The 26041-nt window shown below is 43.8% G+C and overlaps 2 long non-coding RNA genes across 6 annotated transcripts; one reads left to right on the forward strand and one right to left on the reverse strand.

Moving 5' to 3' along the window:
• On the forward strand, positions 1-4445 carry LOC133244710 (uncharacterized). Its single transcript, XR_009735491.1, has 2 exons — positions 1-489; positions 3023-4445. It is a non-coding gene; the product is annotated as an uncharacterized LOC133244710 (long non-coding RNA).
• Positions 849-25989, reverse strand: LOC133244699 (uncharacterized). 5 transcript variants are annotated; one of them, XR_009735490.1, is made up of 5 exons: positions 25580-25989; positions 22798-22888; positions 6569-8185; positions 6261-6461; positions 849-5150 (listed from the first exon to the last, which is right to left on the reverse strand). It is a non-coding gene; the product is annotated as an uncharacterized LOC133244699 (long non-coding RNA). The 5 variants fall into 5 exon arrangements; XR_009735487.1 differs by adding an exon at positions 22482-22612 and having other exon boundaries at positions 849-6461; XR_009735488.1 differs by having other exon boundaries at positions 850-6461; positions 6569-6663; positions 6749-8185.
• Between the last annotated feature and the right edge of the window lie 52 nt (positions 25990-26041).

A 26041-nucleotide genomic window follows, 5' to 3' on the forward strand; every position in this document is an offset into this window, starting at 1 on the left:
TGCCCTCCCCACCGCCTCGCCCCACTAGACATGGGCTCAGTCTCTCAGTTCTGCCACGTGGTGGCACCATACTCCCCAGAGAGCACTGATAAATCAGAGCCCAGGGGATGGGAAAAGGGGTGGGTTGGATGCTGGAGGACTTGGCAACTATCTAGGGTGAGGAAAGTGAAAGGAACAGGAAATGTTTAACTTGGAATAAAGAGGGTTAAAGGGGCATAGACCCCCAGCCTTCAAATACCTCCAGGGGAGCAGGAAGCATCCTCCATACCCCTTGTGATCCCAGAGGAGGAAGTGAGAGAGAAGCCGGGAGGGAGGAACGGATCCCTCTCACCCTCAGAGCCGCAGCTGTGGGGCTTTGGGCCCTATCCCCACCTTTCCTCCTCCAGGGGATCTTCCCAACCCACGGATCGAACCCATGTCTCCTATGTCCCCTGCATTGGCAGGTGGTTCTCTACCACTAACACCGCCTGGGAAGCCCCATTCCAAAAGGTAAGAATAACAAGTATTATTCCATCTTTGCCATATCTGCTAAGCGTTTCTTTCTTTTTTCCTTTCTCTGTTTCTATGTTTCTCTGAGCATGTCTCTGTTGATGAGGGGTTTGCCCCATGTTTGAATGTCACCCTCTACATCTCTTGTGTCCTTGTCTTTCCTTTCTGGTTGTCTGTCTGTCTGTCTCTTATTTTCTCTTGGCTTCCCTCTTCTCACCTACCAACACTCAACTTCCCCTACCTCATCTTTTTTTCAAGTAGCATTGTCTTACACACACACACACACACACATATTTAATTTGCTTCATCAAGGTAAAATTTACACATATAAAATTCACTCACTTTTTAAAACACTTTTTAATTTAATAGATGTATTCATTTTTGGCGGTGCTGGGTCTCCCTTGCTGGGTGATGAGCAGGAGCTTTCTCTAGTTGCGGTGTGAGGCTGCTCTTGATGCAGAGCATGGCCTCCAGGGTGTGAGGCTTCAGTAGTTGTGGCGCATGGGCTTGGTTGCCCCATGGCATGTGGACCACTTTGCTTTCTATCACTGTTTTCTTGCCTTTTCTAGAATGTTGTATAAATGATATGTAGTTTTTGTGCTTGGCTTCTTTCACTCAGCATAATGCCTTTGAGATTCACCTGTTCTCATACATATCTGTAGTCCATTCCTTTTTGTTACTGAGTAGTATTCCATTTTATGAATGTATCACAATTTGCAGTATTCACCATGTAGATATTCATCTACTCACCAGTTGATGGATATTAGGGTTGTTTCCAGTTTGGGTCAATAAGAATAAAGCTGCTATGAACATTCATGTAGCAGCCTTTTATATGGACATAAGTTTTTATTTCTCTTGGGTAAATACCTGTGTATAGAAACACACGTGACATGTATTATTTAACTTTATAAGAGGTTGTCAAACTGCTTTCCAAAGTGGTCGTACTATTTGCATTCCCCCCAGCAATGCCTGAGACATTCTGTTGCTCCACATCTTCACTAACACTTGGTATGGTGAGTCTTTTTAATTTTAATCACTCTAGTGGGTGTATGCTGATATTTCTCTCATTGCAGTTTTAATTTGTATTTTCCTAGAGAGTGAGATCGGAGAAGGCAATGGCACCCCACTCCAGTACTCTTGCCTAGAGAATCCCATGGATGGAGGAGCCTGGTGGGCTGCAGTCCATGGGGTCGCTAAGAGTCAGACACGACTGAGCGACTTCACTTTCACTTCTCACTTTCATGCATTGGAGAAGGAAATGGCAACCCACTCCAGTGTTCTTGCCTGGAGAATCCCAGGGATGGGGGAGCCTGATGGGCTGCCGTCTATGGGGTAGCACAGAGTCGGACATGACTGAAGCGACTTAGCAGCAGAGAGTGAGATGGTTGGATGGCATCACCAACTCAATGGACATGAGTTTGGGTAAACTCTGGGAGTTGGTGATGGACAGGGAGGCCTGGTGTGCTGCAGTCCATTGGGTCGCAAAGAGTCAGACACGACTAAGTGACTGAACTGAACTGAACTGAGTGACTAATGAGATTGAACATGCTTATTAGCCATTCATACAACTTTTTTGATCAAGTGTCTGTTCATTCTTTTTGTCTATTTCTTTAATTAAGATTAATAATAATAACTAAATTATTACTTATTACTAAATTGTAAGAGTTCTTTTTGTATTTAGCATATAAGACCTTCATCAGATGTATTTGCCAATGTTTACTTCCCAGCCTGTGGCTTGTCTTTTATTTTCTTAACAATGTCTTTTGAAGAGTAAATTTTAAAAAATGTATGAAGTCCAATTGATAATTTCTCCTTTATGGCACATAGATTTTGTGTCTTAAGAAAATTTACCTAACCCAAGTTCACAAAGAATTTGGCCTAGGTTTTCTGCTAGGAATTTAGCCAGAAAGTGATTAGAGCCTAAATCCTGACTCTGTCCAGAATTGCTATAAGTGCCCCATCCCAGCAGGAGCTCAGGTTTCCTTTAACCCACCGCCTCACAACACTTGTCATTTTCAAGTTTTCTAACATCTGCCAATCTAACAGGTAAAAAGTGATATGGCTCTGTTATTTTAATTTGTACCCTGTTATGACTGACTTAACTCAGAGTGGCTTTTATCTCTGTGACTTCCAGTTGGTATTTTTCTCTGGTGTATCCTCAATTGAAAGTATTTCCCAGGCCCTTTTTCATGCTTCCCACAAGTATCATTTGGTCCTTCTGCCTGGTTTATTGTCATCACTAATGGCAATCAGATGTAATCAGAGGCAAACAAATTCTTTCCCCCTGTCATTGGCTTATGTGGTGAGTGGTATCATTGTTTTTTTTTATCAGGAAGCTGCCATCCGCAGGGCTTTTGCTCCTACATGCTTGCTTTATTTTTAATTGCAATAATTAATTAAACAGCTAGACTTTTTAGTCATCATATTTGGGGCTCTGTACTCAAGCAGGGAAACCATTCCTTTCTCAAGATGTTTGCTGCTTACTAATAACATTGAAAAGTCATCATTATTCTGTCTTTCTCCTCTCTGGAAGGACTGATGCTGAAGCTGAAACTCCAATACTTTGGCCACTTGATGTGAAAAACTGACTCATTTGAAAAGACCTTGATGCTGGGAAAGATTGAAGGTGGGAGGAGAAGTGGACAACAGAGGATGAGATGGTTGAATGGCATCATCGACTCAATGGACATGAGTTTGAGTAAACTCTGGGAGTTAGTGATGGACAGGGAGGCCTGGCGTGCTGCAGTCCATGGGGGTCACAAAGAGTCGGACACAACTGAGCGACTGAACTGAACTAAACCTCTCTGGAAAAGACAGATGTGGCTGCATGAATTACTTGTTTTAGTGTCCAAGGCTGTGTCTTGAACATGTGTGCAATTCTGTGAGCTGGGTCAGGCTATGCTGTGGAAGAAGTTGGCTCAAAAGTAGAATTTGGAAAATGAATAGTACTCTGTCCAAATACTCTCTCAGTAACAAACCAAATAAAGAATGATATAAACCTCCTCTAAGGACTTTAAAGACAAAGGAAAAAACCCACAGAGGACTGATCTCCAACTAACTTAAAAAATATTTTCTTGGCTGCACTGCACAGCATGTGTTATCTTAGTTCCCTGAGCAGAGATCAAACCTGTGCCCCTTGCATTAGAAGCATAGAGTCTTAACCACTAGATTGCCAGTGAAGTCCCATCTAACTAATTTTTTTCTTCAACAAATTCCAACTGTAATATGCTGGAGCCTGGAAGCTCAGTGATAACAAGCCCAGCCCCCGCATTCCACAGTCTCTCCAAGAGACAAAGGCTGCCAGCCGTAACACGTGTAGAAAGTTGAAGCTCAGGATAAGTCATAAGCAAAGCTGGAGGGCATGTGCAGGAGGAGTAGACTTTCTGCTGGGAGTGGGGTGAAGGCACCAGGGGAGGCTTCAGGGGAGGAGGCCATCGAGCTGAATGTGGGGGAGAAGTATTTTGTCAGGGAAACAATGAAGAGTAAGGATTCTTGGTAGGTGGGTTTGGAGGACAGCAGAAGGCTAGAAGGCGGGGATGCAGGGTGGACCTGGGCATGGAGGGTGGAGGTGGGAGAAGAGGTCGAAAAGGGCAGTTATGACGCCATGATCCCCCAGGGCAGGATGAGACCTTGAACCCGTGCTTGAAGTCATACGCATGGATGATACCTGGAGTTTCTTGTGTAATATTTCCTTCCAAGTTTTGCCCTTTCAGTGGGGCCTACCCTGAGGACCCTATGAAAGACTTCAACCCACTCCCTAGCATCCCCAGCCCCTCTATCCTTTCTATAGTTCTCATCACTGAATAACATACTATATACAATTATTTATGAATTTAATATTTTTATTCCTTGACTAGAGTATAAGCTTTGAGAGCAGGGATTTTCTTTTGTTTACTAATGTATCTAAAACTGTGCCTCGTATATCATAAATGCTCAATAAATATTTGCTGAATGAATGGATGTGGAAGCTGGAGACATTCCCCCATCTGTCAGCCCCTTCCCAGAACTTGACATTTCTGATAGCTGGCAGGAGGTGTGATAGTTTTCTAATGTTGCATAACAAATTACTACAAACTCTGGGGTTTAAAACAACACATAAGGGACTTCCCTGGTGGTCCAGGGACTCTAAGCTTCCTCTGCAGGGGGCGCGGGTTCCATCCCTGGTCAGGGAACTAAGATCCCACATGCCACGTGGTGCAGCCAGAAGAATAAGTAACTGGCCAAAAAAAAAAAAAAAGAATAAGTAACTGAAACACATGTTTTATCTCAGCTTCTATGGGTCAGGAATCCCAGCAAAGCTTATCTGAGTCTACTACTTAGGGTCTCATAAAACTGTAATCAAGGTGTTAGCTGGTATAACTGAGTCACTTTGCTGTACAGCAGAAATTAACACATTATATATTAACTATTAACATTGTGTATTAACTTCAATTAAAGAAAAGGTGTCAGCTGGGGCTGAATCTCACTGGAGGCTCTGCTGAGGAAGGGTCCATTTCCAAAATTCTCTCGAGTTGTCCACAGAGCCTAGTTCCTGAGGCTACATGCTCCAGAGCTTCAGTTTCTTGTTGGCTGTTGGCTGGAGGCTATTCTTAGCTCCTAGGGCCCTTCTGCAGTTCCTTGGCATGTGGGATTCCCCAATGTGACCACTTGCTTCTCAAAAGCTAGCAAGGGAGACAGAAATTCCAACAAGACAGGCACTTCAGGGTTATGTAACCTAATAATGTGACTATACACATGTACACATGTAGTCACCTACATCCTGCCACCTTTGCCTTATGGTGGAATCAAGTGAGCCCCAAGTTCTTACCCACACTCAACAGGAGGGGATCACACAAGGGCGTGAACAGCAGAAGGTGGGATCAGAGGGACCACTGTGACAGAAAGTCCACCTCAAGAGGTGACAGCTGGAGGTGATGCCCCTCCTTTGAATGCAGGCAGTCCCTCAGTCTTATGCACACCTCAGCCTCTGCAACGTGTTAGAGTCATTTGCATATGTTAAATATGCATTACATATTTACATATGCTTCTCCCACAAGATTGGGGGACAGAAATCATTCTCTCTTCTCTTTAGAGTCAGTGTATAGCACAGAACCTGGTACATAGGAAGTCATTGTTTGAGATGAATGGGTAGAAGGATGGATGGATGATAGATGGATGATGGATGGATGGATGGATAGATAGTGAATGGATGTATGAGATATGAATGGAAAAAAAGGCAGAAAATAAAGGAAATTATGGTAACAAAACAAGGTGAAGGCAAAGCACCTGGACAGGAGTGTGGCCCTCACCTGACAGTGAGCCACACACTTGAAATAACAAGGTATAAGCACTGAAGAATTGATGCTTTTTAACTGTGGTGTTGGAGAAGACTCTTGAGAGTCCCTTGGACTGCAAGGAGATCCAACCAGTCCATCCTAAAGGAGACCAGTCCTGGGTGTTCACTGGAAGGACTGATGTTGAGGCTGAAACTCCAATACTTTGGCCACCTCATGCCAAGGGTTGACTCATTGGAAAAGACCCTGATGCTGGGAGGGGTTGGGGGCAGGAGGAGAAGGGGACGACAGAGGATGAGATGGCTGGATGGCATCACCAACTCGATGCACATGAGTTTGAGTGAACTCCAGGAGTTGGTGATGGACAGGGAGGCCTGGCATGCTGCAATTCATGGGGTCGCAAAGAGTTGGACACAACTGAGCGACTGAACTGAACTGAACTGAAGCAGCAGGTATGGATCTGTTCACAGTCCCCAGCCTCATTCCTGGAACTGTCACCTGGATGCTTGCCAGCAGGGCAGACAAGAGACCAGAGGCAAGCAGCCCAGATCTTTCCCAGATCTTCTGTTTTCTCTTCAGTAAATAGGAGTGAAGAAAATCACAAGGGATGTTCAAGTGTTCCACATGCAAAGACACGAGTGAAATCCCACAGGTCTCTGTGACTTTGGCAGGCCTGGAGGTAATTTCCTAAGAAATAAGCTGCAGGAAGAAAGCATTACTTGGTAATCCTCTCCAAGGCTCAAGGGAATACTTTTGATAACAAAAGATTTTCAAAGTGCTTCATGCAATAAACGTTGAGCTTTGACCTGAGACTCTTTGAGCTCCCGCTGCAGTGGTGGAGTGGTGGTGAATCCAGGCCTTGGTGTCCGAGTCCAACATGGAAGCCAGGTCACAGGAACACCTGTGCAAGAGTCGGGTCTTGGGCTGCGGTTCCTCTGTCAGAATTGCCCAGCTACCCCAGGACAGACTCTAATGATGATACTTACATGTTCTCCACGCAGTAATGCCTCATGGGAGGAAAGACGGTGACAATTTCTGGCTGACAGCTATAGGCTGGGTGACCTTGGGTTAGAACTTTACATGTGCCTATATTTTTTCCCCTTTTGCTTGAATATTTATGATTTCTTTTGTTCACTCGACCCATGACAGGTCATTTGCTCTGTCAGGTAAAGGCCATTAATAGCCAAGGTGAGTGAACTGTGACAAGGCCACACCAGAGGCCTATACTATTTATGTCTGTGCTAATCAGGGCCAGACAGGAAGGCTGAGGAACACCACTGTCTTTCGAGGTGACAACTGAGCCTTTGCATCAGTGTATGTTTGTAAAAATCTTTATAGCAGAAATCTGTGAAAGGTTTAGTGCTTAGTTTCCTGGACATTGATGAACCACAGAAACTCCAGATATTCTGACCCAAGAAGAAATGTCAGATTCCAGGATAAAAGGCACTAACATTTTTCCCCTTTTAAAATTTAAAATGAAATTTAGTGCCATCTAGTAAGGAGTGTATATTTTTAGGTATTTTGAGGACATATAGGCAAAGTGATTTCAGAAATAATAGGATACATGGAAAGATGTAGAAGCTGAATCAAGTGGTGCCCTCAAGGGCACTAACTCTTAAAAAGGCATTAGTCAAGGCTATGGTTTTTCCTGTGGTCATGTATGGATGTGACAGTCGGACTGTGAAGAAGGCTGAGCACCGAAGAATTGATGCTTTTGAACTGTGGTGTTGGAGAAGACTCTTGAGAGTCCCTTGGACTGCAAGGAGATCCAACCAGTCCATCCTGAAGGAGATCAGCCCTGGGATTTCTTTGGAAGGAATGATGCTAAAGCTGAAACTCCAGTACTTTGGCCACCTCATGCGAAGAGTTGACTCATTGGAAAAGACTCTGATGCTGGGAGGGATTGGGGGCAGGAGGAGAAGGGGACAACAGAGGATGAGATGGCTGGATGGCATCACTGACTCGATGGACGTGAGTCTGGGTGAACTCGGGGAGTTGGTTATGGACAGGGAGGCCTGGCGTGCTGCGATTCATAGGGTCGCAAAGAGTTGGACACGACTGAGCAACTGAACTGAACTGAACTGAGTCTGGATTTCTCTTCCTGTTTTCTTTATAACCTATCAACCTACCACCACCAAGCTAAAGGAGTTTACAGCAAATTTGGAAAAGGCAACGAATCACAATGGGATCTTATTTATCAAAATTGCCCTAAGAGCAAAACAGTAAGCAGAACTTGAATTTTCCCAACACAGTGTTCATCCTTGTTTTGAAAGTAATGTCCTCGTTTAAGAAGAAAGGGGCTTTCATCTGTTTTTCATCACATTGGTTCATTTCTTAGCTTTCTGTCTGAGTTCTTACTCTCTTCTGTAGAATTCCAAACACGAGGAGCATTGTTCCTCTGGATCCAAAACCAGTTCCTTGACCTGAAAATATCATGAGAAACATTAGAAGACCACTAGCTCCCTGCTGGGGTCTCTGTGTCCTGAGTCCACACTTCAGGCCCCAATCTTTAAAAGCTGACTTAGCACATATGGGTAGCTTTTGTATAAAAGCATCACTTAAGTACTGATTCTCCCACTGGGTGCATAGCACGTTGCTTAGCACACTGAGGGGACACCAAAAGATTAAATTCAGGGTGCTTACACTCTGGGGACAGTTGTGAATTATTCCAGGGTCACTGGGAACCCCTGACCAGGGAAATGATTCTCACTGGGGAGCATTTCCAACTCAGGTAATACGTGATGTTCATAGCCAGTCTGAATGGATTCATCCTGGATTCCTTGAAAGTGTCAAAGAAAATGCAGAGCCATCAGCTCACTCATTTCCCCAGAATGGGCTAGTCTATCAGGTTTTCTGTGAAGGAAGAAGTGCATCCTACCACACACACACACACAAACACACACGCACGTGCATGCACACACATGCACACACGCGTGCTCCAGTTGTTGGTCCCAAGCATGTGCTGCATATTCTCTCAGGGTCAGCTTGTGTCCCATCCTTTCCCCTGCTGTTGTTTAGTTGCTAAGTTGTGTCCCCTGATTCCTATCTTAATGGAGAGGTTTTTGATGGCACAGCCTGAACTCACTCTCAATAACTCATTCTTAGTAAACCATCTCTGTTGGAGTGAAAGGCTTGCTTTCCATGTATTTCCCCCTTTCAACATCAAATCAAAACGAAAGAAAAAGAAAAAAATAGGACTGTTCTCCCACTGTTCTTCCAGTTAATATTATATGACTGTCTCTTTCCTCCTGAACATGGGTCTCCCAAACCACTAGCTTTCCATCTTTATTTATATTTCTCCTTAAGAGATTTAACTGCAGTGGAGTATTTTTCAAATGGATGAACACTTAATGGGTTTGTATCTTTTTGACTTTCTAATATTTAAATATGCACTTGGATTACTAAGGCCTTCCTCATCTATCCTTACTGGAATAGGTCCTACCCTCCTGTCCTCCTGGCCAACTTTTCTCTGTTTACACAGCCCCACTCATTTTTAAAATCTAATTTTGTTTCTCTATGTGAATTTCTGGTCTGTCCTCCCCTGTTGGGCTGTAAGCTTCACGAGGGAAGGAACACATCTGTCTTCCCTGTGTATCCCCAGCACCTAGCAGAGTGTCTACCGTATAAGACATCCTTAATAAATATTTGTTGAATGGATAAATAAAGTAGAACATTCATAACTGATGTATCACTGAACTAATTAAATTTAAATAAAATAAATTTAAGGATTTCCCTGGTAGCTCAGTTGGTAAAGAATCTGCCTGCAGTGCTGGAGACCTGGGTTCAATCCCTGGGTCAGGAAGATCCCCTGGAGAAGGAAATGGCAACCCACTCCAGTATTCTTGCCTGGAGAATTCTATGGCCAGAGGAGCCAGGCGGGCTACAGTCTATGAGATCGCAAGAGTCGGACATAACTTAGTGACTAAACCACCACCAACAAACATAAATAAATTTCCTTAGTTAATTAAAGGGGAAATACTGCAGATGGTGACTGCAGCCATGAAATTAAAAGACGCTTGCTCCTTGGAAGGAAAGTTATGACCAACCTAGATAGCATATTCAAAAGCAGAGACATTACTTTGCCAAAAAAGGTTCGTTTAGTCAAGGCTATGGTTTTTCCTGTGGTTATGTATGGATGTGAGAGTTGGACTGTGAAGAAGGCTGAGCGCCGAAGAATTGATGCTTTTGAACTGTGGTGTTGGAGAAGACTCTTAAGAGTCCCTTGGACTGCAAGGAGATCCAACCAGTCCATTCTAAGGAGATCAGCCCTGGGATTTCTTTGGAAGGAATGATGCTAAAGCTGAAACTCCAGTACTTTGGCCACCTCATGCGAAGAGTTGACTCATTGGAAAAGACTCTGATGCTGGGAGGGATTGGGGGCAGGAGGAGAAGGGGACGACAGAGGATGAGATGGCTGGATGGCGTCACTGACTCGATGGACATGAGTCTGAGTGAACTCCGGGAGTTGGTGATGGACAGGGAGGCCTGGCGTGCTGCGATTCATGGGGTTGCAAAGAGTTGGACACAACTGAGCGACTGATCTGATCTGATCTGATGGGGTAAAGGAGAGTGGATAGCATGCAATGCCAGATATGTCAGAATCAGGTTTTTTGGAGACTGGAGTAGAGTGCACCAGAGGTAACAGAGCTGACGAGTCAGACAAAGGTGTCCGTTATCATGAGGGCAAATGCCCACCACTGTCCAGGAGTCAGGGAGGCCAAGGGAGGACTTAGGGGAAGGGAGGGCAGATATGGGCCTGGTCAGTGCTTCATGCCAATGAGATGGGCCAGCAGATAAACAACTAGACAAAATGACTGCTGCTTCACCCCCAGCCTGCAAATCTCACATAAGAATCCCTCTTGTGATCCACCCGATCCAAAAACATGTAGGAAGGGCAAGTGTGATGTAGTCTAGCCAAGTGAGCACATAAAAAGCCTCTATAACAGGCACTCATGATTGTTGAATGAATTAATGAAAGAGCTGGCATGCAGCAAGAGGCCTTTGGCACCTGGCCTCACCAGAATGATCACTCCATGAGGGATGGGATTTTTGTTGATTTCATTCATCACTGTATTCCCGACACCTTAGAATGATGCCTGGCCCGTGTGGGTGCTTAAGAAAATTTTGTGGAATGAATATTGAATGGTTCTGGTCCAAAGTCAAAGGGACTTGTGTGGAGTCATTAGAAGACACAACTGGATGAAAATTTTTCTTTGATACAGAGTGTGGGAAATGAATGAGGAGCCATTTTATACAGTTAGCATAAATAAGCATGAAGTGAAACGAAGGGGAAACCATATTCCTTCTCTTACAACGTCTATCAAGGGAGCAAAATATAAAATCACCGTAGTGACAATGGAGCGTGTCATTGTAGTGACGGTGGAGCATATAATTATATATCAATTATACAGGAACTTGTCTACTGAGAGCCAAGAATCCTGGCTAAGGGGGAAGAGAGGGGAAAGGAAGGGTGGGTTAGAAGCATTTGATTTGTGACCTTCCTCCAGGTCCACATGGGAAGGTACAAAGCAGAGTAAATCCTAGAAGGGGCCTTGACCTGCTGTGAAACCTGACAGGCCACGGATGCCACAGGGCCAGAGTCTTTCAGTTACAACCAGACGGTACCCTGAGGCAGACTCCTGGAACTTAGTCCTGGAAGAGTTCAAGGTTTAGCTCAAATCTTCCACTTCTCTGTTGGAAGGTGTCTGTTGGAAGTTCTTACATGAACTCTGATGCACTTGGAGTCTCTCTTTCACCTTTTTGTCTCCCTACCTCTCAATTTTTGTTTTGATCTCAATTTTATTTCAAAAGATATTTGCTTCTCTATAACGCTTCTATAATTCTATACAGTATATTAGAAATGCCAAATAGTAACCATGGTTCTCTCTGGCTGGTGGAATTGCTGGCTTTCATATACTTTTTTGTTTGTGCTTTCTTGTGTTCTCCACTTTTTTGAAACATGAATTACCTCTAAAATCACACACAAAAAAACAGTACAAAAGTACTTTTCAATATAATAAGTAAGGGTGGCTAGAGCAATGAAAAGGAGATATATTGTTTGTATGTTTTTAAAATAAATATTGCCAGCAGCATCTTATATCTCAGCATGAACAACCTGTAGATGCTACTTCTAAGCTACAATGTCATTGGTGACTGAGACACCTGTGATGTATGAACAATTTGGTTTTTGTACTTGGTGCATGGATGTATGCTAAGTTGCTTCAGTCATGTCCAACTATTTGTGACCCTATAGCCTGTATCCTGCCAGGCTCCTCTGTCCATGGGATTCTCCAGGCAAGAATACTGGAGTGGGTTGATCTCCAGGGGATCTTCCTGACACAGGGATTGAACCCATGTCTCTTATGTCTCCTACATTGGCAAGCGGGTTCTTTACCACCACCACCACCAGGGAAGATCATTTGGTACTGAATTTCTTCTAGATGTAGCACCTGGGGAAGTTTATTATCAGTTAAATGTTGTTGGTTTTCAACTTGGTTTAGACTTTCTTTGATCTTTATCAGTTCAGTTCAGTGTCTCAGTCACATCCGACTCTTTGCGACCCATGGACATGCCAGTCTTCCGTGTCCATCACCAACTCCCAGAGCTTGCTCAAATTCATGTCCATCCAGTCAGTAATGCCATTTAACCATCTCACCTTCTGTCATCCCCTTCTCCTCCTGCCTTCAGTCTTTCCCAGAATTAGGGTCTTTTTGAATGAGTCAGCCCTTCGAATCAGGTGGCCAAAATATTGGAGCTTCAGCTTCAGCATCAGTCCTTCCATTGAATATTCAGGATTGATTTCCTTTAGTACTGACTGGTTTGATCTTCTTGTAGTCCAAGGGACTCTCAAAAGTCTTCTGCATCATCACAGCTCAAAAGCATCAATTCTTTGGCACTCACCTTTCTTTATGGTTCAATTCTCACATCCATACATGACTACTGGAAAAATCAAAAAGCTTTGATTAGATGGACCTTTGTCACAAAAGTAATGTCTCTGCTTTATAATATTCTGTCTAGGTTGGTTATAGCTTTTCTTCCAAGGAGCAAGTGTCTTTTAATTTCATGGCTGCAGTCACCATCTGCAGTGATTTTGGAACCCCCCAGAATAAAATCTCTCACTGTTTCCATTGTTTCTCCATCTATTTGCCATGAAGTGATGGGACTGGATGCCATGATCTTCATTTTTGAGAGGCTCTTCAGTTCCTCTTTGCTTTCTGCCATAGGGGTAGTATCATCTGCATATCTGAAGTTATTGATATTTCTCCTGGCAATCTTGATTCCAGCTTGTGCTTCATCCAGCCCAGCGTTTCTCATGATGTACTCTGCATATAAGTTAAATAAGCAGGGTCACAATATACAGCTCTCAGCCACATACAGTCACATAGATATATAATTTATATATCAGTGAGAAACCCTCATTCTCAAATAATCAGTTCTTCAGTTTAGTGTAAGAATCTACCAGACCATTTGAGTCCTGCAAATAAACTAACCTGTGGAATTCTGGAATGTTCCCATTCTCGGTCAGTCACTTTGTACTGGAGAGACAGACCTTTATATTTACCAAGTGTCCACTAGATTGAGTGTGAAACAAATTCATAGGGGTAAGAGCGTGAAAACAGCACACAGAGGAAATTTTTCTGGTGTCAAAACAAACTCTGTGACGACAAAATGTACTTGGAGTTTGACTCTATCTCTTCTGTCTCACGGTGGGTTATTGCAGTTCATCAGAAAAATAGTTTGGAGTTTGCAAAACCACAAGTCTGTGCTGCTTGGCTTTCTCACAGCTCCTTGGTGACTGTAAGATAGGTTTATAACTACACTCTGGATTGCACAATTATTATTATCCCCATCAGGGAAACAGTGCAGAAAAATAGAACCTGTGTTTGCGTTGTCTATTTCATGTAAACAATTGCATTTTAAGAAAACAGCATATGCTATTTACCCATGACTAAGTCCTCTCCTGGTACTGAGGATCTGCAGCACATGGTTTCAAGATGGAGGCATCTTCCCCACCTGTATGCTCCACACCCCCTCCTTTCTCACTTCATAGCCTGTCCCTTTGGCTCTCTACTCCCATGATGGGTGCATACATAGAAAAGAAAAGGGGAGCCAGTGAGTCTTGGTGCTTCTGAGGAGGCCCATGGAAGGTGAAGTGCAGCCAGTGGACTTAAAGATGTGACCAGAGTTATGTAGGGATCTAAGGATTTTCATGGTTCCTAAGTTAATGTGGGAGAAGGAAATGGCAACCCCCTCCAGTACTCTTGCCTGGAAAATTCCATGGATGGAGGAGCCTGGTAGGCTACAGTCCATGGGGTCGCAGAGTCAGACACGACTGAGTGACTTCACTTTCTTTCTTTCTATAGTTCCTTTTGGAGAAGGAAATGGCAACCCACTCCAGTGTTCTTGCCTGGAGAATCCCATGGACAGAGGGACCTGGTAGGCTGCAGTCTATGGGGTTGCAAAGAGTCGGCCACAACTAAGCAACTAACACACACACACACACACACACACACACAAGCTAATGTGACCTTTCCCTCACTTTCCTTTCTTACTCCCCCAACTTATCTGGGGTCCTGTCTTCGTCCCACATCACAGTCATAGAATGTTAAAGTGGCAAGAAAGGATGAACTTGATCTGGGTAGAGGAAGTTCCTTGCCAAGGTCAGCTACAAACTGATGACAAAGCTTGGCCTAGAACCTTCCAGTCTCGATTCACAGACCTGTGCTTTTTCCAGAAGCCCTAATGGGAAAAGGATTCTTTAACTGAGCTGTTAAGGAGATTTTCACAGATTCTTTTATTTTTCTTTACTTGACTGTGTCAGCTCTTAGTTGCAGCATGCAGAATCTTTCATTGCATGGGCCCCAAAGCATTTGAACTCAGTAGTTGTGGGTGTGCAGGCTTACTTGCCCCAGGCATGAGGGATTTAGTTCCCCTAGCAGGGATTGAACCCATGTTCCTTGGGTTGGAGGGTGGATTCTTAACCACTGGACCACCAGGGAAGTCCGTCTCACAGATTCTTGACTGTAAATAATAATGGCCTGTCTAGATACCAAAAGTGAAATAAGATAAAATGGGATAAACCTTAGTTGGCTATAACATCGTTGAGAGGAGACTATGAATTCCCTCATCCCTGAGACTCTCAGGGATCTGAGTAGGGTCTAGTATCACCAAGAACAAGTTCAGTCACATGAATCCTTCTTCCTTCTGCTGTCCACCCAGTAACCATTCACAGCATGACTCATCTGTAACATGTTTAGCTATACTGCTGCTACTGCTAAGTCGCTTCAGTCGTGTCTGACTCTGTGCGACCCCATAGACAGCAGCCCACCAGGTTCCCCCGTCCCTGGGATTCTCCAGGCAAGAACACCGGAGTGGGTTGCCATTTCCTTCTCCAATGCATGAAAGTGAAAGGTGAAAGTGAAGTCGCTCAGTCGTGTCTGACTCTTAGCGACCCCATGGACTACAGCCCACCAGGCTCCTCCATCCACGGGATTTTCCAAGCAAGAGTACTGGAGTGGGGTGCCATTGCCTTCTGCGTGTTTAGCTATGGGTCTCTGTAAAATTCTAGATGCTCAGGAAAGGAAGAGGCCTTAAAGAGCATACAGAATAACCACGTGTTTGGGTGTATAGGAAATCACATACGTTAGAAGGAGCTGCAGGTCTAAAGGCAGCCTCCTATGCCTATGTCCACAGATCCCTGTGGGACTTGAAGATCTGGCAGTTTTCTGGTTAGTTAATCTGAACAGGTAGCTGTTAAGCCATGTATTTCAAGGCAGAATGTTCACTATGCCACTTGCATTATTCTATTTGGCAGTCTACATTGCAGGACTCTTATATAGTTGAGCTAGGAATCCCCCTGCCCACTTATCCAGTTTTCTAATCTGAAGTCCTGTGGGGATCCCTCGGCTCTGCAGGATGTCCTAATGTAGCCATTTATCCCCTGAGCCATTTCCTTGGCCTACGCTGTCCCTGGACCAGAGATGTGCTTCCTCCCAACCCTGCACAGATGCTGTGGGAGGCCTGGTACAGCGACCTGGGCTGGGCTGACCCCACCACCCCATCTGCTCACAGGAACAGTGCTTCCTTTGTACCATTGTTTGCTTTTTTGTTTTTTGGTGGTTTTTTTTTTTTTTAACTTTCTCCTTCTCCCCAGTTTCAAATCCAGTCCCTCAGGGCTTCAGTTGAAGCCCTCCCTGCCCAAGCATATCCCCACACCACGACTTGTAATTATTCCCTAAGCAGGTCATGGATATCTTTTCAGATAACCCTCCTGAAGTGGGAAGGTCCTGAGAAATCCAGTCAGATGGAGGCACCAGCTCCTGGAAAATTGCACAGCTCTGAGTCCTGGCTAGTGGGAGAGGAGGGGAAGGGGTAAATTGGGTTGATGCCTAAATCTTCAGGCTGTCTGTTGGGTGCTTTGGAGTGAGTTAGGGTGAATCTCAACGAAGTGAAATTCTCAAGCCGGGATAGTTATTATGATAACAAGAAGGTCATCTCAAGCCAAACTGTAGAGAAAAAAGGCAGAGTGTGTGTGTGTGCATCCCTTAGGCTTGTGAGGTCAGACCCTCCTTCAGGCCCAGCAGACTTTCTTCAGGGGAGCCCCTCTTTGGCCCTTTTAAGAAAATCACCGGCCTCCTGGTCATGATCGAAACCTCCCTATTTGGAGCTCTTTGGTTTACATATTTTTCTTTTAAAAGTTGAGTTTGTTCTCCTAAATTTTTGTTGATCTAACTATATCAAAGCAGACCAGTCCAAAGACACAGGAGTTGCCAGGAAAGCAGACATTGGATCGTTAAAGGCAAAATGTATTTAAGGCATGTTTACTTGAGAGTTCACGACACCAAAGATAAGAGGATTTCTGGCTGACAGGTTAGCAGGCTTTTTCCCTAAAGACTAGGGCCCCCAGTAGTCCCAAGTACCCAGAGTGGTTCCTGCAAGGCTGAGCTAGGCACCTGAGATGCTAAGGGTCCCAGCTTTGTCCTTCTCTTGGGTATGGCTGGGGGAGGGGGAAGGTATGAGACCATGTGCAACCCCCAGATGGGCAGAACAGAGTTGCCCAGGGCCCTTCACAGCAGGATGCAGAGTTCCTGAGTCTTTAGGAGTTTGTGTCATTAATGGCCATGTTCAGCTTCTTCTACAAGGGCAACTGATTCAGGTGAGAGAGGCTGAGAAACAAGTGACCAGAGCAATCTACTCAGAGGGGAAAGGAGCCAGAACAGTGAAGTCCCCAATGACAGGGATTTGACCTTCTTCATCTTGTCTTCCTGCTGCCTAGCAAAATGAGTAGTCTTTATGAAGTGCTCAGTAAACATTTATTAAATTAATAAATGGTTGACTTATGAGAACAGATCAAAGATTTGGGCCTGGGATTGGGAAGACAGAAGGAAGTCAGTCTGAGGGGATTAGTCAGAAACCTCAAGGGAATCTTGGTGAGTCTCAGAATCTTTGACTCAATAGAGAAGGTCCCTTTGATACAAGACCCACATCCAAATGCAGCTCCCACTAAGGCTGTGACGTATGTCATGAGCTGATGACATGTGAACCTTCTCAGGACAGATTAGATGGCGGCCTGAGGTAAGGCGTTGCCTTTGGGGAAGAAGAGAAAAGACGAAATGGAAATTTAGGAGGCTGGATGGAGGGAATTTGGAGACAAAGAATGTAGGGGTTGAAGACAAGTGACTCAAAGGTAAAAGTAATATAGAGGTAGTACCTGTATCACAGGGTTCCTGTTTGCAGTAGGTGCATGTTATTTGAGCACCATTAGTTAGGGCTTCCCAAGTGGTGCTAGTGGTAAAGACCTTTCCTGCCAATGGACGAAATGTAAGAGACGTGAGTTCAATTCCTGGGTCAGGAAGATCCCCTGGAGGCGGGCATGGCAACCCACTCAAGTATTCTTGCCTGGACAATGCCATGGACAGAGGGGCCTGGCAGGCTACAGTCCATGGGGTCACACAGAGTTGGACATGATTGAAGTGACTTAGCACAGATGTATGCACGCCCTTAGTTAGGTTCTTAATAAAAACAGCTTTCCTCCTCCTCCTCCACCTCCTCCTCCTCCACCTCCTCCTCCTCCACCTCCTCCTCGTCCTCATCCTTCTCCATAAAGGTAAGACTATCCCACCCGAAAACCTCAAGGTGCCCACCCCAGGGAGGCCCTACCAGTGGTCCGAATCTCATGACTGAAGGTCATGGACACACCCCTGCCTCTACTGGTCCCCACTGAACAGATAGAAATAAAAGTGTCTTCTCTCCAGGGCTGCACCAGAAAACCCTGAAAGCCATTCTCTCGCAGTCAGAATGTGTTCTTTGTTTTTCTGAGACAGAACCAACATCTCTGTAAGGCACAAAGAGGGAGCTTGACTCAGAAGCTGAGCAGACGCTGTGGGCTGAGAGATGGCTGGCCAGGGGCAGCTGGGGCTGAGCCCCCGATATTTCAGTCCTTGTCGTTGTGCAAACTACGACAGCGTACGAGAGACCTTTCTAAAACCCGAACTCGTGTATTTCCAAATGTCAGGTCCACATTCAGCCTCAGACCTCTCCAAACATACTCATCCTAAAGCTCTCCCAAAGTGTCTATGAGGCCTCGCAGGGAACTGAGAAGGACTGGACATGTGTCTGGCCACATTTCTGTTTCTTTCCCCACAAACATTTTCATGCCATCATTTACTCAACAAACATTAACCATGCTCCTACTTTGCGCCAGGCACCATTCTGGAAGCTGGACCTTCAGAGAAACGAAGCCACATCCCTTCCCACATACAGCCTTGTAGGGAAGATGGGCAAACCACAGACCATAATGCTGGGGGGCGGGTGTTAGAGAGGTGTTTTTAAAGCAGCCCTGGGAGCACAGAGAAGGCCACAGAGCACAGCCAGACTTTCAGATAAAACCTTCTGGAGGACCAGCAAGAGGTGACCAGGTAAAGAGGACAGGGAGGGATTCCAGGTAAGGGAGAAGCAAGCAGGATGGTCAAAGGCAAGGAAAAAATGACTCAGTGGTTCTCACCTCCCTGCACATTGAAATCATAAGCAGAGTTTTTTTTTTTTTTTTTTTTTAAGTAAATTTATTTACAATGTTGTGTTAGTTTCTAGTGTATAACAAGGTGATTCAGATATATTCTTTTTCATATTCTTTCCCATATGGTATATTAGAGGATATTGAATATAGTTCTCTGTGCTATATAGTAGGACCTTGTTGCTTGTCTATTTTATATGTAGTAGTACGTATCTGTTAATTCCAGATGGTTCAGCCCCTCTACTTGATGAAGATAGTATGTGAGAGCCTGGAGTTGGGCTCTCTCCCTCTGCCACCTAGGCCCCAGCCCATGTGTGATGCTTCATCACCTCCTGTTCATTGACCTCTTTCACCTGCATTGGGGAATTGCCCTTCACTCCTCCAAACTCATTTGGACTTCGTTAAAAGAAATAATTCTCTCCCAGAAGGCTTCCCTGGTGGCTCAGATGGTAAACAATCTGCCTGAAATTTTGGAGACCCAAGTTGAATCCATGGGTCAGGAAGATCCCATAGAGTAGGAAATGGCATGCCACTCCAGTATTCTTGCCTGGAGAATCCCATGGACAGAGAAGCTGTGGGCTATAGTCCTTGGGGTCACAAAGAGTCAGACACAACTGAGCAACTAACACTTTCACTTTTAGAAGGTATGTGAGTGGACACTCTGTCGAATCAAACAGGGATCCCAGAGATCCTCTGGCAGGTTCCTACCTGCTTTGTGTCATGGACCCACTGACAATTTGGCAAAAATGCCCATAAATGCATAAAACAAAAGAGGATCACAAAAGAATTCAGTGTTACTGAAATAGGATTCTGTCAACCTCCCATGGAGATCCTTGGATGCCATGTTATAAGCACCTGATAGTCAAACCCTGGACTGAAAGCTTGGTAGACTCTCCAAAGTCAGCCAGCTAAGAAATAAGAGAGCTGAGGCAAGAACCCTGTGTTTCTATTCCTGAACCTGTGCTCTGCTCATTAATCTATTTATTATCTTAGAAAATTGAACTCTTACTGTTTCTGCACTTAAAAACTGCTGACTTTTAGTCCCACTGAAAGGCATGGAGGTAGCCCCTCTGGGCCTGTATATATTCTTAAGAACTGACCTCACTTTGTATTGGATTATAAAACTGTACAAAGATTGTTTCCCAGGAAACATCTGGAAAGTCTTAAGGCCACAATAACCTGACTGAGGATTCACCTAGTACACTGGTAACTGGTAGCATATGTCCCAGCTCCTGGAATTTGTTGGATGACTGTGTTGAGGGATGGACTAGCTGGATGGGTTCAATTCCTCTGCTTTCAGGGGGCCTTTATCAAGGAGTCCAGAACACTAGTTATTGAGCCTGGTGCAGAAAACTCAGCCTCCTGCTTGCCTTAACAAGTCTCAGGAATTAGTAAGCAGTTGGTGAGAATGTTGGAAGGTATTAACCACCCCACCCCCCAACCAATCTCCCAGTGAAACTTGCACCCCTTTCTTTGCTGGGGCAATAGAATATAATGGGTAAAAGTATGGACTTGGAGTCCCACATTAGGTTTAGATTCTCACTTCATCACTTTATATATTTTTTGAAACTTTTTGTTTGTTTGTTTTGGAGTATAGCCAATTAACAATGTTGTGATGATTTCAGGTAAACAACTTAGGGACTCAGCCATATATATACATCACTTCATCACTTTAGAAAAGTCACATGACCACCTTTTCCCACCTCAGTTTTTTCATCTCTCTAATAGGACTAATTCTGCCTTGCGGAGTGTGTAGCGGTTAGAGCTAATATAAGGACAGCACCATATAAGACCTAGTGTTGCCGTGTTCAATTGTCAGGAGATATAATTACAATTAGTTCTAGGTTGAACCCGCACCTTCCCCATTCTGTCTCTTAATGAATGAAGCAGGTATTAAGGCATGTGTCATTAGCAGAATGACTGGGCTCAAAGAAGTGCATTTACCATGATCAGAGCAGACCTATTTAGCTTCTCCAACAGATCTCAGCAAGATAAGTGACTTGATCACAGTCACATGGAGAGAAAGCCCCACATCTTTTTTCCACCAGATCCAAACACCTCCCTACATCTGGTTGCCTCCCCTCTGCCTCCCCTTCTGTTTCTCTGAACCCAGATCCCTTGTTCCTCTCAAAAGTCAGCCTCTTTACTGTCTCTGGATCCCATACCACTTTGCTGCTCAGGATTGCTCTTGCAGTCTCCCTTTCTCTTACATAGTCAGTAGTCCTCTTTTGTGGAAGCGTCCTCATGGGCATGCTCTGAGAACCTCCCTCAAACTCCATGTCTCCCTTCAGCTAACTCATTTCTCTACTTTCCTTCAACTTCAAAAATGAGTTGCAATTTCCACGTCCCTTCCTTAACACACTCAAAGTGGGTTTCTATTCTTGTTATCCGGAGATTGCTGCTGTCAAGGTGAACTCCATCTGATAAATCCAGGGGCCACTTCTTCATTCTTATCTCTTTTGAACTGTCAGCACACTTGATTATTTTTTCCTTGAAACATTTTCTTCCCTTGGCTCTGTTCTTCCCTCAGCTCAGGACAGGATAGCCCACCATCTTCTTTCACTTCTGTCTCCTTTATTAGCTCCTTCTCCTCTACTCAGTCTCTCTAGGTTAGAGAGTAGCAGGGATCTGTCCTGAGCATCCTTTACTCCCATTTCTGTGTGCTCTCTAGCCCCATCAACTCTGAAGACCATCTATATGCTTATGATTCCAAAATTTCTGCCTCTAGCCATGACTTTTTCCTAAACATGACTTGAGTGTCCAAATGCCTTCTTCACATTCCCACATGGATATCTAACCAGCGACTCAGATATAATTTACCCATGAAGAACTCGAGTTTTCCTCCCACACTTGCTCCTTCCTCAGTTCCTAGTCTTAGTCATTAGCATGAGTGTTCACCCAGTTGTTCAACCTGTAAATCTAGGAGTCAGCCTTGATTCCTTTCTTTCTTCATCATCTTCATCCAGTGGATTGGCAAGTCTTGTCCAGTTTATGTCCAAAACATATTCCAGATTCATCCGCTTCTCTCCATTTTCATTAAAGTCACTGATGTCCAAGCCACCATTACCTCAATGACCACACTAGCTTTCCAGCTAATCCACCTGGAACCGCTCTACCATCCATTCTTGACAAGGTAGCCGGAATGATCTTGTCACCCTTCTGCAGAAAACCTTCCCGTGGTTTCCCATTGTACTTGAAATAAAGTCCAAATTCCTTAAAGCAAGATGTTACATGGCTTCTGCCTACCTCTTCAAAGTCATTTCAAATCACTTTCCACTCATCTCTCCACTCAAGCAATACTGGTCTTTTTGTCCCATGAAAACCCGAAATCTATTTCCACCTTAGGACTTTTGCACTGGGTGTTCATCCTGGAATATTCTTCCTCAGGATCCTTGAATGACTGTTTCCTTTTTATATTAGTGACTCACACTTCAGCTGAAATGTCAGTACTCAGAGACGCCCTTCCTGACCTCAAAACTGAGGTAGCCCATCCAGTCATTCCCTATGACATCAACCTATTCTCTCATATATGTTTTCCTCTCTGTGTGTCTGACTCTTTTCTGGATGGTAAGTCCCAGAAGAGCTAGGATCTTGTCACCATTACATCTGCAGGACTTAGAACAGTGCCTGAACACAGAAGTGCTTGATATTTGTTGAAAGTGTGAATGAGTGGATAACTGAGTTAGTAACAGAGTGAAGACCAGTACCAGGCCTCCTGCCTTCCAGTTCTGTGGTCCTCTCCCTGTGCCATGTCAAGCTGCAATTTTCACCAGTTTGATTGTTTTCTTGCTGTTCAGCAGATGCTTGGCATCCTTCAATTCACAACTGGTTCCAGCTCCTAGTGATAAAAGAAATAGCCACAAAGGAACAGGAAGGAAAGAGGGCATCTGAATAAATCAGGAGGCATGTGGTCATCCCCACAAATAATGAGAATTAAACATTCAGTCATCCAATAACATTTAGTAAGCACTTATTATGTGCCAGGCATTATGCAATTTACCAGGGACAAAAAGACAAACCTACCCTGAAGGATGTGCTAGTCTCCAGAAGGAGATGGTGGGCCTTGTGGTGATGTCTGCATGGTGTGATGGGCTTGAGAACAAAGTAACACGTGCTGTGGAAACACAAAGCCGAGAATTAGGACCATAACACCGAGTGGGCAAGAATTCAGGAGCACAGCCAGAGAGTGGAATTTTTGAACTGTCTTAAGGAGTGAATACCTGTAATCGACAACTCATAGTTTATGCTTTCACATGAAAAGAACAGTTGTTTTTCCCCTTCATTTTAACTGACAAAAGGAAAATCACATTAGGAAAACATTCAGGATGACTCTGGCAGTTGAAATAACCATTTATTAATAAATAGATAAATTTCCATCAGGGAAATTTTCTTTTTTAAAGACGGGATAGTTCTCTGTTTCTTGCTATGAAAAATCCACCGAAACAATTTCATCTTCCTTGAGGGTCTTATGGTGAAAACACTGAAGCAATTACCTATATGATGAAAGATTACCCAGCTGAAGAACTACTTCCCTATTAAACCACAGGCCATCTCCTTGAAAAAAAAAAAATGTGCTGTCAGGTAAAGACAAGGTTTTATAGCAAATGAGAGAATGAAGTAGATCTACGTGAATTGATATCAACAGACATTATTCCACGAAAATAAGAAAGTTTTGGAACACTGGTTATTCTTGATATTATTGTTATTATGTTGGGATTTGTCTATGACTTCCTAGAAGAATAAATGCAAATATAACAATCTCTGAGGTGTGGGATTATGAGACACTTAAACTTTCTGAGGCCTACATTTGGTACTATTTTAATTGTTTACAACAATGTGTGCTATTTTGGAAAAAGTAAAGATCTTTTAGAACACCGGTCTGATTGGTTTTATGATGCTTAAGAACTTGTGCTTGGCTCTATGTTCCAGAAACATATAAAAAGAGGATTTCCCTAAATTATATCACTTGCCAACATTTACAGAAGAAAATAAACTGAGACCCAGAAAGATGATTTGATTTTTCTCATACTGTGACTCCTAGTACCTTCAGCTCCACAGTTCTTGATTTCGTGCTGAGCATTAAAATATATAAGTATATCAATCTTAACTTACATATTTGTAACTTTAGCAACGTTGCTTTGTGGAAAACTGTGCGATTATTTAGTGTAATAGTTATAGACCAGCAGTACTTTGCCCAGAAAACAATTTAACTAGAAGTCTCTTGAATATTACTACTAGTGTCTTCTGCATATCTTAGAATACTCAGTGAGTTTTTTGAATAGATAGGCCGCTTCCATTCAGTTCTTAGTAGTTATTGAGCACTTAAGCTATCTGTGCTGTGCTGTGCTTAGTTGCCCAGTTCTTCACGATTCCCTGGATGATAGCCTATCTGGCTCCTCTGTCCATGGGATTCTTAAGGCAAGAATACTGGAGTGGGTTGCCATGCCCTCCTCTAGGGGATCTTCCCAACCCAGGAATCGAACCCAGGTCTCCTGCATTGCAGGCAGATTCTTCACCATCTGAGTTACCAGGGAGTGAGTAGTTTATCCCCTCTCCAAGAGATTTTCCTAAACCAGGAATCAAACTGGGGTCTCCTGCACTGCAGGCAGATTTTTACCAGCTGAGCTACCAGGAAGCCCTTAAGATATCTAGCCACTAGCAACGAGGCAAATTCTCTGCACTCGTGGAGCTTAGCTCCCACTGAGAAAAACACAATAAGCAGAAGAAAATAAAAATGAAGGATATAATTTCAGGTAAAGATATAGTAAGGATGTGATGAACCAAGTAAAATGATAGTGACAGGAGTGCTATTTTTGAAAGGTCAGGAAGGCCTTTAAAGGAAGTGACATTAGATCAGAGACCTGGAGGGAGGGAGACGGCCACTGAGTTCTGAGTGGAAAGCATTAAGGAGTACAGTCAGAGTCACTGCCCTGAACAGAAAGAATTCCTTCTTTTCCTTAAAAAGTAAATATCTCAAAGAAAGAGCTTTTAAAGTTTGGTATGTTACAGTTTCACTCTTGTGATATGGTGATAATGTTTATAAGGCCTAGTGCTGTAAATTTCTCTCTATTGCTTACAAATTTGAGAATGAATTTTGTTTAGGAATGTAAGTCTGTTATAAAAGTACTGTCTTATCTAAATGCCACCTTCTGCCAAATGTGATATATAGATAGATAGATGCAATGGAATATTACTCAGCCATAAAAAAGCATGAAATAATGCCATTTGTAGCAACATGGATGGACCTAGAGATCATCATAGAAAGTAAGAAAGTCAGAAAGAGAAACAAATACCGTATGATGTCACTTATATGTGGAATCTAAAGTACAACATCAATGAATTTATCTATGAAACAGAAAGGGATTCACAGACATGGAGAACAGACTTGTGTTTGCCAAGGAGGAGGAAAGGTGGAAGGAGAGAAGGATTGGGAGTGTGGGATTAGCAGATGCAAACGATTACATATAGGATGAATAAGCAGCAAGGTCCCACTGTACAGCGAGGGAAACTATATTCAACATCCTGTAATAAGCCATAATGGAAAAGAATATGAAAAGGAATATATATGTGTAACTGAGCCACCTTTCTGTACAGCAGAAAGTAATACAACATTGCGAATCAACTATACTTCAATAAAACAATAAAAGAAAACCCTCTGCATATTCACAAAGGCATAGAATCCAATTCCTAAGAAAGAATCTTTCCAAAGCTGATCATTCTAAAGAGAGAGAAGAAGCCCAACCAAAAGTGCCCCAGGGCTTACAACTGCACTTTCCCCCTCTCCCGCCCCCATTCCCTCTCTCACCCCGAGCAGAACAGACTGCCTAGAATTTGTAGCTGGGAGGGTCATCCAAGGCACAGAGAGAGGAACTGCAGAAGTCTTTGGCGTTCTCAGCTTTTAGCCCTACACACCTATCTCTGGTGGAGATAGAAATGACAATCTGTCCTTCACAGTGGGGAGACTGAAGCTCTGACAAGTGGGTGGCTTGCCCAGGATCACATAGAAAGCCAACTCTCTTTCCTAACCTTCACTCTGTGGCTAGTGTCACATTCCAGGCCAGGGACCACATGGGTGGAATTCAGGCTCTATTTTCGGGAAACGGGGTTTGTTGTTTTTTCATTTACACAAAAAATGAAAAATAAATAACAGATGTTTGAGCACATGTCGCAACTCTTCTTACTGGAACTTAAAAGTGCATTCTGACTGAGAAAATTAAATTAGAAAATCCACACAGCAAAAAGGATGTTTTGAATGAAATACACTTTG

The sequence above is a fragment of the Bos javanicus genome, chromosome 1, assembly GCF_032452875.1.
Source record: "Bos javanicus breed banteng chromosome 1, ARS-OSU_banteng_1.0, whole genome shotgun sequence".
Classification (NCBI taxonomy): domain Eukaryota; kingdom Metazoa; phylum Chordata; class Mammalia; order Artiodactyla; family Bovidae; genus Bos; species Bos javanicus.